Here is a 10788-nt window from a genome sequence, read left to right on the forward strand (position 1 = left end):
CCGTACACCCAGAGACTGTCCCGGTCACCTGCTGTGACTGCCTGCCTGGTCGCCACCCGCTCCCTTACAAGGACCGCTCCCTTGTATAGTAGCCCAGAGGTTCCGCCTCCCAGACCCGTTACAGCCAGTTTCTCCCAGCTCTTCCAAAATAAGTGAATGGGACCGTGTGGGCGTATGATACCATATCTCATCTAACTCATGATGAGCTGTAGCTTTTCCTACACCATAAATCTTGTAGAGTAAGTGGCGTGCGCCGCTGGTCAGACACTCCTGATTCATAATGAATCAGAAGCGTCTGACTCCAACATAGAATGACGAGAAAATCACGGTCTTGACGGATGGGGTCCAAAGTGTGTAATTTGCTGCAGTGCCACCACTGGAAACATTATGTATTACACAGTTTCAATCCAAAATCAATGAGAGGTCTGTGCAAACCAGATAAAGAGAAAAAAATCTTGTCTGTTATAGAGATGAATCTTGTCCAATGAACCCTCCACTATTAAAGGGGTTATCCACTTCTTGTTTATTTTAAAAACTATCACAGTGCATCCTTAAAATAAAGAACCTAAGATAAAAACCAAATGAGCAAATACCCTGTAGTAAGTGAATAAATAGTAGCACTTCATGTAAATAACTACAAGAGTTTAAGGTACCATCCCAATTGGGTATACCTTGTCGTGGTGGTATGGCTTTTACTTTTTTTTTTAATCAAAACAATGTTAACTTAGTTCCCTATATTATTTACGTGCACTATTTCTATTTATTCACTTACTACAGGGTACCGTATTTTTTGGACTATAAGATGCACTTTTATGCACCTAAATTTTGGAGGAAAATTGGGCTGTGTCTTATAGACCGAATGTAGCTTACCAGTGGGGCGGGGGCGGCGGCCGGAGTCGGGCGATACTGCGGGCGATGACGCGGGTCCTGCGCTTGGAGGAGGGGGTGTCCGGCAGTACGATGCTGCCGGGGGGGTTGCTGCGAGTCCCAGGGTGGTAGGAGAGGGTGTTTGATGGTCCTCTGTGATACATTTTGTGAAAGTCCAGAGCCCCCGCACTTCCATGTTTCCTATACGGTGCACTCAGGGAAAATAGTCGCCGGTGTCAGAGCCTGCGCAGACTGAGATCTCAGTATCGCATAGAAAACATGGAAGAGCGGGGGCTCGTATCCATGTAATTCTATGGGACTATGCTCATGTCCGAGGAAAAAAATTGCAGCATGCACGATTTGCCTCCGAGAATCAGATGGTACTTTCCCCGTCAAGTCTATGGGTCCGGGAAAATACTTCTGACCATGTGATATTTCAGTTTTTCTTTTTTAAGAAATTTGCAAAAATGTCTACATTTCTGTTTTTTTCAGTCAAGATGAGGCGCAGAGTGTACTTTAACTCCTTAACCCCCGAGGGTGGTTTGCACGTTAATGACCAGTCAAATTTTTACAATTCTGACCACTGTCACTTTATGAGGTAATTACTCTGGAACGCTTCAACGGATCCCCCTGATTCTGAGACTGTTTTTTCGTGACATATTTTACTTCATGATTTTGGTAAAATTTCTTCGATATCACTTGCGTTTATTTGTGAAAAAAACGCAAATTTGGCAAAAATTTTGAAAATTTTGCAATTTTCAAAATTTGAATTTTTATGCCCTTAAATCAGAGATATATGTCACACAAAGTACTTAATAAATAACATTTCCCACATGTGTACTTTACATCAGCACAATTTTGGAACCAAAATTTTTTTTGGTTAGGGAGCTATAAGGGTTAAAAGTTGACCAGTGATTTCTCATTTTTCCAACAAAATTTACAAAAACATTTTTTTAAGGACCACATCACATTTGAAGTCACTTTGAGAGGTCTTTCTGACAGAAAATACTCAAAAGTGACACTATTCTAAAAACTGAACCCCTCAAGGTGCTCAAAACCACATTCAAGAACTTTATTAACCATTCAGGTGCTTCACAGGAATTTTTTGAATGTGGAAGAAAAAAACGAACATTTAACTTTTTTCAAAAAAATGTTACTTTAGACCCAATTTTTTTTATTTTCACAGGAGTATCAAGAAAAAATGGACCCCAAAATTTGTTGTGCAATTTCCCCTGGGCACGCAGATACCCCATATGTGGGGAAAAACCACTGTTTGGTCACACGGCAGGGCTCGGAAGGGAAGGAGCGCCATTTGACTTTTTGATTGTAAAATTTGCTTGAATAATTAGCGGACGCTATGTTGCGTTTGGAGAGCCCCTGATGTGCCTAAATATTGGAGCTCCCCCACAAGTGACCCCATTTTGGAAACTAGACCCCCCAAGGCACCTATCTAAATGCATAGTGAGCACTTGGAACCCCCAGGTGCTTCACAAATTGATTCATAAAAATGAAAAAGCGTTTTTTTTTCCACTTTTTCATTTTTACTAATCAATTTGTGAAGCACCTGGGGGTTCCAAGTGCTCACTATGCATCTAGATAGGTGCCTTGGGGGGTCTAGTTTCCAAAATGGGGTCACTTGTGGGGGAGCTCCAATGTTTAGGCACACAGGGGCTCTCCAAATGCAACATGGTGTCCGCTAACAAATTGAATGGAAAATCGGCTCAAATTGTTAGCGGACACCATGTTGCTTTTGGAGAGCCCCTGTGTGCCTAAACATTGGAGCTCCCCTACAAGTGTTCCCATTTTGGAAACTAGACCCCCCAAGGCACCTATCTAGATGCATAGTGAGCACTTGGAACCCCCAGGTGCTTCACAAATTGATTCATAAAAATGAAAAAGTGTGTTTTTTTTCACTTTTTCATTTTTACGAATCAATTTGTGAAGCACCTGGGGGTTCCAAGTGCACATTATGCATCTAGATAGGTGCCATCGGTGGTCTAGTTTCCAAAATGGGGTCACATGTGGGGGAGCTCCAATGTTTAGGCACACAGGTGCTCTACAAATGCGACATGGTTCTAATTTGATAGCGGACACCATGTCGCGTTTGGAGAGCTCCTGTGTGCCTAAACATTGCAGCTCCCCCACAAGTGACCCCATTTTGGAAACTAGGCCACCCAAGGCACCTATCTAGATGCATAGTGATCACTTGGAACCCCCAGGTGCTTCACAAATTCATTTGTAAAAATGAAAAAGTGGAAAAAAAACACTTTTTCATTTTTACTAATCAGTTTGTGAAGCACCTGGGGGTTCCAAGTACTCACTATGCATCTAGATAGGTGCCTTGGGGGGTCTAGTTTCCAAAATGGGGTCACTTGTGGGGGAGCTCTAATGTTTAGGCACGCAGGCGCTCTCCAAACGCAACATGGCGTCCGCTAACAATTTGAGCCGATTTTCCGTTCAATTTGTTAGCGGACACCATGTCGCGTTTGGAGAGCCCCTGATGTGCCTAAACAGTGGAGCTGCCCCACAAGTGACGCCATTTTGGAAACTATACCCCTAAAGGATTTTATTAAGGGGTATAGTGAACATTTTGAACCCAGAGGTACGACACAGAATTTGATAACATTAGGTCATCATATTGAATAAGTTGTCATTAGTCTTGAGCGCAAGTGCTCGCTACTTGAGTTTGCATCGGGTACTCAGGTATGCAACATGTATCACGGGTGCTCAAGTGAAATGCTCGAGTTCCTGCCCCGCATGTTTCACGGTTATTAGACACCCAAAAAAAAAAAACATGCGGGGATCGCTCGTGCATGTAAGGCAATCCCCCTAAGTTTTTTTGGCCGCGAAGCATATGGGGCGGAAACTCGAGCATGTCACTCAAATACCCCCGATACTCATTGTGTACCAGAGCACCCGATGCAAACTCAAGTAGCGAGCACTTTCGCTCAACACTAGTCGCCATATCGTCATCTTTTTTTCTTACTTTTGAAAAAAATCCCAACCCCATCACATCCCTAATCCCAAACCCAGCCCTAACCCTAGCCCAACCCCAGCCCTAGCATTTATTTTTTACGCCGTTCCTCGTGTGGTATAAGTGATTAGATGACTTTATTCTTTGGGTCGGTGCGATTACAGTGATACCAGAATCATATGGGGTTTTTATGACTGACAGCTGTCACACACTAAAAGACGCATTTTTTGTAAAATCTAGTTTTTGCATCACCATATTTTGAGAGCTATAATTTTTCCAGATTTTGGTAGACAGTCATGTGACGGCTTGTTTTTGCGGGATGAGTTGACGTTGTTATTGGTGCCATTTTCAGGCACGTGACATTTTTTGATCGCTTTCTATTCCGATTTTTGGGAGGTAGAATATAAAAAAACAACAATTCAGGAATTGTTTTTTTTTTTTTTTTTATTCTGCTCCGCGTGTGGTAAAATTGATAAGGCAGCTTTATTCTTCGGGTCAGTACGTTTACAGCGGTACCACATTTATATCGTTTTTCTATGTTTTGCACTTTTATATAATAAAAGCAATTTTATAGAAAAAATTATTTTTTAGCATCGCTTTATTCTGAGAGCTATAACTTTTTTATTTTTCAGCTGATGGAGCTGTATGGCAGCTTATTTTTTGCGGGACGAGATGACGTTTTCAGAGGTACCATTTCTATTTATATTAGTCTTTTTGATCGCATGTTATTCCATTTTTTGCTTGGCAGTATGGTGATAAAGCATTGTTTTTTTGCTTCGTTTTTTTCTTTTTTTTTTTTTTACCGTGTTCACTGACGGGGTTAACTAGTGGGACAGTTTTATAGGTCAGGTCGTTCCGGACGCGGTGATACCAAATATGTGTACTTTTATTGTTTTATTTGTTTTTTTTATAATAATATTTATTGATGGGTACATTATATTTGTATTTTTGGTGGATTATTTATTTATTTATTTATTTTTATATTTTTACAATTTTTTATTTTTTATTTTTTTTCACTTTCTGACAGTTTTTATACTTTTTACTTTGTCCCACTATGGGACTTTCACTTTTTTTATTCTGATCGCCTGCATGGCATAGGAATGGAGCACCATCCCTGTGCCATACAGGCTGTCAGCGCATGTCCAAAAAATCTTCCTGCTGTCTGGTGACCCGGATGTTGTCATGATGACATCGGGTCATCATGGCAACATCCTGGAAGCCACGGCAGACAGCGCTGGAGGCCGGAAGAGGAGGTGAGTATCTGCGATCACCTCCCCTTGCCACCGCAATGCTGCGATCGACTGCGATCGACTTTGATTGCAGCATTGCGGGGGTTAATGTGCTGGGAGCGGTGCGGGACCGCTCCCTACACATAGTACCGGGTGTCAGCTGTGACAATCAGCTGACACCCGGCGGCGATCGCGCCCGCACAGCCTGTGTGCGCGCGCGATCGCGATGACGTACTAATATGAGTCTGGCTCTTAAGTCCCAGGGCACAGACGCGTATTAGTACGTCAAATGTTGTTAAGGGGTTAATGAGAACAAAAAATGAACTTTTTAGAATTTACCAAATGGCTGCAATGAAACAAAGAGTGAAAAATGTATAGGGGTCTGAATACTTTCTGTACCCACTGAATATACACTGCTCAAAAAAATAAAGGCAACACTCAAATAACACATCCTAGATCTGAATGAATGAAATATTCTCATTGAATACTTTTTACTGTACAAAGTTGAATGCGCTGACAACAAATTCACACAAAAATAATCCAGGGAAATCAAAAGTATTAACCAATGGAGGCCTGGATTTGGAGTCACCCCCAAAAGTAAAGTGGAAAAACACACTACAGGCTGATCCAACTTTGATGTAATGTCCCTAAAACCAGTCAAAATGAGGCTCAGTATTGTGTGTGGCCTCCACGTGCCTGTATGACCTCCCTACAATGCCTGGGCATGCTCCTGATGAGGTTTTGGATGGTCTCCTGTGGGATCTCCTCCCAGACCTGGACTAAAGCATCCGCCAATTCCTGGACAGTCTGTGGTGCAACGTGACGTTGGTGGATGGAGCGAGACATGATGTCCCAGATGTGCTCAATCGGATTCAGGTCTGGGGAACGGGCGGGCCAGTCCATAGCTTCAATGCCTTCATCTTGCAGGAACTGCTGACACACTCTAGCCACATGAGGTCTGGCATTGTCCTGCATTAGGAGGAACCCAGGGTCAACAGCACCTGTTATGAACTGCTACAAACACAAAGGAAAGATAGGAAAACTGTCCCTACAATAGGACTAAGCTGATTCCCTACGATGCAGCGGGGGACCAATTCCTTGTGAACAGACCCGCCTAAGTCCTCGGCTAGTCTGAACGCAGACCTATAGATATAAGGGAGGGGTCCCTACAAGAACTAAGGACTGGGATATAGTTTGACACCTCCTAGCAGAAATTGTAGCAGAGCAAAGACAAACAAACATCAGAAGTACTAGTGGTCAAAAGACCAAGCAAACTACAGAGAAAGGTACAAGGCACCTGGCTAGCTTAAGAGTAAATGTAACACTGAAGTCCAGCAAGGCCAGAAGGGCGGAGCTGGATTAGATAGGCAAAAAGTCATGTGACCAGCAAAATAGAAAAAACTAACAGGAGGGTTCTAACAGTACCCCCTCTTCTATGAGGATCCTCCAGGCCCAGGTCTATTAGGAAACCTCCTGTGAAACGCTCCGACAAGTCAAGGAGTAGAGACATCATCCGCCCTTACCCAGGAGTTATCCTCGGGACCGAAACCTTTCCAAGCGACGAGATACTGCAATCTCCCTCTATGCCATCTAGAATTAAGAATGCGAGAAATTTCATATTCATTGTCTTCCTCCACCGGAGGAACAGAGACAGTGGCGTCCCTATCAGAAACATCAGCTTTTTTCAATAAGGAAACATGAAACACCGGATTAATGTTCCAGGAGGTAGGAACCTCCAACCTAACAGCAGATTGGTTAACTACCTGAAGCACCTTAAATGGACCCACAAACTTCGGGCCCAATTTCTTAGAAGGAATCCTCAACCGCAGATTCCTAGAGGACAACCAAACCATGTCACCAACAGTAAACAAAACCTCTTGACGTTTCCTGTCAAAGTACCTCTTGGATTTTTTGTTAGCCTCTTGAAGGTTACAATGTACATCAGTCCAAACTCTCTCCAAATCACCGGAAAAATTCACCTCCTCCGGCATAGCCGATACCAATTTGGAGAAAGACCCAAACGACGGATGTCTCCCAGTACAACAAAAAAATGGAGAACACCCAGCAGAAGAGGATGTATGGTTGTTAAGAGCAAATTCAGCAAGTGGCAGAAACTCAGACCACCCCTCTAGATTGTCAGCCACAAAACAACGCAAAAACTGTTCAACATCCTGGTTCTTTCTTTCTGTCTGTCCATTAGACTCAGGATGATAACCAGATGAAAATGAAAAATGGACTCCCAACCTGTCACAAAAGGCATGCCAAAAGCGAGCCACGAACTGAGGTCCCCTATCGGAAACAATGTCGGTAGGAACGCCATGGAGCCTGACAATGTCTTTAACAAAAGCCTTAGCGAGTGTCTTGGCGCAGGGCAGTTTGATGGAGGGAACCAAGTGACACATCTTGCTAAAACGGTCCACGACCACCCAGATAACAGTGAAACCCTCAGAGGCAGGAAGGTCAGTAATAAAATCCATAGCAATATGCGTCCAAGGAGCACTAGGAACCTCCAGAGGGCAAAGCAACCCCGCAGGAGGAGCATGTGAAGACTTAGATCTAGCACACACAGTACATTGACGCACCCACTTAATGACTTCCTTCTGCCTCCCAGGCCACCAAAAATTGCAACCTACAAGTCTCTTAGTCTCCGAAATTCCTGGATGACCTGCCAACCGAGACTCATGACACTCCACAAACAAATCTCTCCTAAAGTTCCTAGGCACAAACAGCCTCCCATGGGGAGTGTAAGATGGGGCATCCTCCTGGGCTTTCAGAATCCCATCTTCCAAAACGGAATCCAATGCTGCTATCACAACACCTTCCTGTAAAATGCTCTCCACCTCCTCGGTACCAACCATGGGAGAAAAACTGCGAGATAAAGCATCAGCTTTTACATTCTTGGTACCCGGAATGTAAGTAACAGAAAAATTAAACCGCGAAAAAAAAAGTGCCCACCTAGCTTGACGGGCATTCAAGCGCTGGGCAGCACCAAGATAGATCAGATTCTTATGATCAGTAAAAACCTGAATTGGAAATTTAGCACCTTCCAAGAGATGACGCCAATGTTCAAATGCGAGTTTAATCGCCAGCAATTCCCGATTACCGACATCGTAATTAAGTTCGGTATCAGAAAATTTTTTTGAAAAAAAAGCACAGGGATGTACTCCATCCTTGTTTTCCTGAGACAAAACAGCACCGACCCCCACCGAAGAAGCATCAACCTCGACCAAAAAAGGCTTGTTCTCATCAGGCTGCATAAGGATGGGGGCAGAACTGAACCTCTCCTTGAGATACAAAAAAGCTTCAATGGCCTCAGTAGTCCACTGGACCGTATTCGCACCTTTCCTGGTGAGATCAGTCAGCGGCTTAACAATTATAGAAAAATTCTTAATGAATTTTCTGTAATAATTGGCGAAACCCAAAAATCTCTGTATTGGTTTCAAACCAATAGGCCTAGGCCATTCCTGAACCGCCTGAACCTTCACCGGGTCCATCTCAAATCCCTCGCTGGAGATAATGTAGCCCAAAAAACTAATTCTCTGCACAGCGAATTCACATTTCTCCAGCTTAGCAAAAAGTGAATTGTCGCTTAACAACTGCAATACCTCACGTACGCTCTGCCAATGAGACTCCAGATCCGGCGCAAAAATCAAAATGTCATCCAAATTCACAACCACATTCTTACCAATCAAAGGTCTTAGGATGTCATTAATAAGGTTCTGAAAAAGCGCTGGTGCGTTGGTAAGACCAAAGGGCATAACCAGATTCTCAAAATGACCCACTGGAGTGTTAAAAGCAGTTTTCCACTCATCACCTTCCTTCATACGTAACAAATTGTATGCCCCCCGGAGATCAATCTTAGAGAACCACTTGGCCCCCACTAACTGGTTGAACAAGTCAGGAATTAAAGGCAGTGGGTAGGAATTGTGTACTGTAATTTTATTAATTTCGCGAAAGTCCAGACATGGACGTAAACCGCCGTCCTTTTTTTTTACAAAAAAGAATCCAACAGCCACAGGTGACTTAGAAGGTCTAATGTGACCGGCGGCCAAGCTTGTCTGTATGTATTCCTCCAAGGCCTTTCTCTCAGGGATAGTAAGATTAAATAAGCGACTCATGGGAAGAGTTGCTCAAGGGACAAACTCAATAGTACAATCATAGTCTCTATGAGGAGGCAAAACTTGCGACTCCTCCTCAGAAAAAAACTTCCAAAAATCCTGAATCGGTACAGGTAATTCCCCTCTTTCCACAGCAGCAATGCGACCGTTGAAACATCTATCATAACACTTAGGACTCCAAGACTTAATTTCATTGGTAGACCAGTCCAGTACAAGATTGTGCAATTTTAACCAAGGTAACCCCAAAACCACTGGAGCAGGCAAATTATTTAATACCACCAAATCCAAATTCTCTTGGTGGATACCATTAATGGTGAGGGGAAATTCAAAACCTTGTGAGTAATACCTTTCAAGGGAGAGCCATCAACAGCAACCACAGAAATAGGAGATGACAAAAGTTTGGATTCTAATTTAAATTTTTCCAAAAAACCCTCAGCAATCACATTGAGTGTAGAACCACAATCCACAAATTCCCGAAATTCAATCAACTCCTCCTGGAATGAGGTGCTTCCAGAAAGAAATACTCCTTTTGAGTTTAAACTATGCTGGGCGTAACTGACCTCTTTTTTTTTTTCTTTGTTCAAACGAAGCACACAGTTCTTAATAAAGTGGTCAGATTTACCGCAATAAAAACACAATCCTTTAGCAAACCTGCAGTCTTTTTCCTGAGAGTGGGGTGACATCGCCCCAATCTCCATCGGTTCTCCACCCTCCGAACAGACCCTCTGAAAACTAGGAGCTGCCATAGCAGTAGATTTCTCTTCATTACTCCTAGCACGCAGTCTCCTGTCCACACGTATGGCTAATTGCATTGCCTCCTGCAAGGTTCCAGGTTTTGGGAAGGCAATCAGCAGATCCTTAACCCTTTCACCTAGACCATCAAGAAACAAACATTTTAATGCTGAGTCATTCCATTCCACTTCAGCCGACCATCTTCTGAAGTATGTGCAATAATTTTCCACATCACCTGATCCCTGGTTCAAACGTCTTAATTTAGTTTCAGCAGATGAGACTCGATCAGGATCATCATACAACAACCCCATAGCAGAAAAAAAATCTTCCACAGATCTAAAACACGGATCATTAGGTTGTAGAGAAAAGGCCCATCCCTGTGGTTCTTTGCGCAAAAGTGACATTATAAACCCAATGCGCTATGATTCATTCCCCGAGGATCTGGGTCTTAAATAGTGTTGAGCCACCCCCGTAGTGTTCGGGTTCGGTTCGGTTCCTCGAACACCGGGATGTTCGAGGAACTGTTCGTCGAACTGTTCGTCGAACACCTTAGAACACCGTCGAACACCGTTAAAACCAATGGCAGGAAAACAAAAACACATAGAAACACATAGAAAACACCTGCAAAGGTGTCCAAAAGCTGACAAACTGCTCAGAAGACACTCTTTAAAAAAGCCGGCCGGCAAATTCAGCAGCGGCATACACCGGTACCCGACAATTTAGACAAGAAGGAATAGGGCATCACACATAGATTAGATAGATAGAAACATGTCAGTCACACATATAAGAAGCACAGTGACAGTGTTGGTTACTGCACTTGTCATTTAGTGTAAAGGATTTATTAAAAAAAATATTAGTGTTTTCATGC

The sequence above is a fragment of the Phyllobates terribilis genome, unplaced genomic scaffold, assembly GCF_046119375.1.
Source record: "Phyllobates terribilis strain yellow unplaced genomic scaffold, ASM4611937v1 Scaffold_1__5_contigs__length_1240528914, whole genome shotgun sequence".
Taxonomy (NCBI): domain Eukaryota; kingdom Metazoa; phylum Chordata; class Amphibia; order Anura; family Dendrobatidae; genus Phyllobates; species Phyllobates terribilis.